General features: G+C 44.8%; 1 long non-coding RNA gene across 1 annotated transcript; it reads right to left on the reverse strand.

Moving 5' to 3' along the window:
- Window positions 1–358: 358 nt before the first annotated feature.
- Window positions 359–3,736, reverse strand: LOC123521079. Its single transcript, XR_006679572.1, has 2 exons — window positions 3,587–3,736; window positions 359–750 (listed from the first exon to the last, which is right to left on the reverse strand). It is a non-coding gene; the product is annotated as an uncharacterized LOC123521079 (long non-coding RNA).
- Window positions 3,737–4,007: the final 271 nt, after the last annotated feature.

The raw sequence follows: 4,007 nt of genomic DNA on the forward strand, positions 1-4,007 counted from the left end.
AAAAATGCATTTAGGTTACAAAATTTTAATGTATGGTTTAGCAAAAGTTATTAGAATTCGTGTTGTGTGGTTCATCCCAACACAGAGCAACCCAAGTGACAGACTAGAAGTGCCCTACAGCCGGAAAGAAGCCCTGGTGGTGCAGTGGTTTTAGCTGGAAGGTCAGTGGTTTGAGCCCTACCACCTGCTCTGAAGTAGAAAGAGTACAGCCTAGAAAACTGAGACACTTCTCTGTCTTATGGAGTCCTCATGAATTAGGACCTACTTAATAACAGGCAACAACTGCGATTTTTTTAAACAACACTATTTTTCAGTTAAGTTCTATTTTGCAATGGCCACAGAGAACTCACAGCCAGTATTCACAATTCAGAAGGTTTATTAGGGACGTTAAGAGATTACCACAAGTCGGGATCAGCAAGCAGTAAGGATACAGTCCATGTCCCACTGCAACGCTCTCTTCAGCCAGCAGGCAAGTCTCTTTCAGGTCCTCAGTTTCTCAGGCAAGTGCTCCTTGGCCTTTGTCTCCCCGGGCCAGGAAGGCAGCCTGCCTGTCACTGTGTCCCACAGTTCCACGGTGTCAAGCCAGTTGGGGAGAAGGTAACCCTGCTCCTCACCATCCCTGGTGGATCTGGTCTCCTTGGCTTCCACCACTTTAGACAGAAACATTGCACTTGCTCATCCAAGTGGTCCGGGATTTCTGAATGGATGGCTTCGATGGAGTTGTGGTTTATCCTTTAGCCACCCATACCCCTAAGGAAAGCAAAAGAAGGTGTCTTTTGACACACCTTGTAGTGAAGGGGTCTTAATGATATCCCCATGGAAACAGAGTGTTCACCCGGCTCTACGAACGGTCTAGACTTAATTCCATCCTAACCCTACCCATTAGGATCGTAGAGCACCATCCTCTAATAACAGCCACCAACAGAGTCCAGAATTACAGTACATCACATAAGGAGGTATGACTAGAAGGGCCATTTTAATTGATTATAGTCCAACACAGCCCCCTTCACAGGTGTAGATTACAATGCCTTTTCGGCAGCAGAGTTGGTGGTTGGTGGGTTCAAACCTCTGGCTTTGCGGATAGCAGCTGAGCCTGCAACCATTGTGCCCCTGGAACAAATGGTGCCTGTAAGAACTCTTGCATGGCCTGGGGCGCATTCCTTAATTTCTTTTTCTTGGGGTGTGATTGTTTAGACCTGGAAGATTTCAAAAGCACCTACAGGGAAAGCCACCCTCCTTCTGAGCAAGGTCAAATGGCACAATTACTGCACAGACCTTTGGGAGACTCCTGCTCTCTGGCTTGATTTCTTATCAAGTTATGCACTGACAAGTGAGGAGCTGCACCATTCCCTTTCTTTTGCTCTGTGACTCATCAGCTTGGTTTCTCATAAACACCCTTCTCTTCCAAGTACAATCTAAAGTGTTCTGTCATTAAAAGCAATTTTGTTTTTCCTGCCTAAGGGAGACGGTTTTCAACAAAATATGTGCATTTTGACACCGTGAGTCTTGCCTAGTAAAAGGAATAAGTATACACACACACACACACACATTTTGGCTGATAAACTTTTTTTACCCCACAAAACAAAGGACAGTTAATATTTTTTCCCCTTTAAAAAAAAATTGTGATTTGCAATTCTTTCAATACATTTTGAAGGAACGTTTTGTGTAACTCCACTTTTTAAAAGAGAAAGGAAAAACAGTCCCACTGATTTTGTGTTATCAGTTCTGTGAAGGTGGCAGCGGTGTTGAGCATTAAATGAAGCATAAATAGGTCACAAGAGGAGAACGAAATGCTTTGTTGTATTTGAAAGTTGGGATTTAAATGCTTCATTCCACAAGCTACTAATTATGTATTTACCTTAAAAAAAAAAACAACAACCAAAAAAACAAAACCCGTAAGTCTGATTTTTATGTCAGCTTATAGGCACATAAGTGTTACCCTCTTCTTATTCTTTTTGCTCAGCTGTGCTGTGCAAAGAAATGGACAGTGGGTCACTGGCCTGCTCGCTCTTCCCTGGGGAAGACAACGTGGTCATACTTCCCAGCCCTGCCTCCAGGTCTGCAGCTGTGCGTGCTGGGCGCTGGCCTGCCCTCCTGACTCTCACTCGCACATGACTTCTGGGTCAGTCGAACCCAAAGGTGAAGCTGCCTTATGAACAGGCAGTGAGCCAGGATCTCTTAAACTTTGGTCATCATGTACTACTTTCAAAATATTTGCAATGTGCATGTATCTACCACCTGTGCTAAAATTTATTTAATAATTTTCTTTAAACTAGACTCTAATATTTTTCTTAGAAACTTTATATGCCTAAATGGCCCATTGCCGTAGAAGCAAACAAGTCAGTGAGCCTACCCTCATTTTGATAGAAGTCTGGAGTCACTGATCTTAGGGAGAAAAACCCAAACCCACCACGCTGGATTTCTCAGAGACCCTGGAGCGGAGTAGAACTGCTCTCGGGGGTTCTGAGACTGTGTAATCTTTACTCGAGCCAACAACAGCCTCATCTTCATCCCACAGAGTGGCTGGTGTGTTCCAACGGCTGGCCTTGTGGTTAGCAGCCCAAAGCTTAACCCATGCACCATCAGAGCGCCATAGTGCATTGGGGAGGTGTTAAAAAGGAGACCCTCAGAAGTGCTCTATGGGGGAAAGCCCTGCCTGGCAATTTGTTCCTGGGCAGTGGCCAGGAACAGCCCTACTCGGAGTATGAGTTGAATCTGTGGTACCTAACAACAACAAAGCAGTGTTGACTGTTGTTAGTTGCTCTCAAGTTAGGCTTGTGGCTGTCCTTGGACGACAGACCAGAACATGCCTGGTCCTGAGCCGTCCGTCCTCAGGATGGGGTGTTTGAGTTCACTGCGGTGGCAGTTGTATCAGTCTGTCTCATTGAGGGTTCCCTCTACTGTACAAGATGCCCTTTCCTAGCAATCGGGCTTTCCAAATGTGAGCATCAGACTGAGATCATCTCCTTGACTCTCTGGAAGTGGATGCACGAAGGAATATTTTTTAATCATGTGGTTAATAAAGCATCTCTATACACCTGTAGTCTTGCTAACACAAATGGCGATACTGTATAGGACTTTCACTCTGAAAATACGGCCTTCAGTGAACAGATTTGATGGGTGCTAAGACTACCCCTCTACTTGTTATGTTGTGTAAAATCCCACCATTATAATCGGTCCTTTAGATTTATAGTTCGATTTTGTTCAGTAATTACCTATTTAAATGTAAATTACTCTGTAACCTTTTAGTGGTGTTCTAAAGATTGGTTTTCCTTATTATTGAGACTAAAGCTCTACCACAGAAGGACACAGGCCAGAGATCGGGCCTGTGGATGAGTAAAAGAAATATTCAAACAAAACAAACAGACATTCTTTACAACTAACTTAGTGTGAGAGTCTTGTTTTTTGCTGCTGCTGTCAGTGTAGCATCGCCTCGCTTCAGTCTTCCCACCTCCACTCTGTGCTGCTTTCCAAAAACTCTCTGTTGCCACCCTCCTCACAGCCCACCTCAAATACAGAGACACTCCGTACCTTGCTTACAGGACTCACCACGTGAACTGACATTCCTCTTATGAGCTCAACTTACCTCCTCTGGTAGACACAATATAAGAAACACAGGAACATTTGACCTTGACCGAAAGCTTGGAAGTGGAGTGTCACAGAGGTAAGTTTTCGGTAAGCTAGTTCCGCACATGGGTAGCAAGGGTCTCTTTATCCGACCAGATTTGGCTCCGTGACATCCTGTAATCCTGTGGACAGAAATCATTGGGACAGGAAGACACTGAGGCTTGCTGAGGTGTGGGCGTAGGTAAGGGAGTTTGGGGAGAGAAGCCATTTGGATAATTTGAGCTCCGGTGCCCAGCTGAGCTTGAGCTATGTTTCTCAAGCCTCGCTGACTGGCTAGAATACATGGACAGGGAGAATAAAGCATTCGCCCTGCAAAGCAGAGCAGTGACTCAGCATTTAACATACGTGTGCCTTCGACAAGGATTATGGCTTAACACACT

This window comes from Echinops telfairi, unplaced genomic scaffold (assembly GCF_000313985.2).
Source record: "Echinops telfairi isolate 266 unplaced genomic scaffold, ASM31398v2 ScPeMD7_7469;HRSCAF=8507_1, whole genome shotgun sequence".
Taxonomy (NCBI): Eukaryota; Metazoa; Chordata; class Mammalia; order Afrosoricida; family Tenrecidae; genus Echinops; species Echinops telfairi.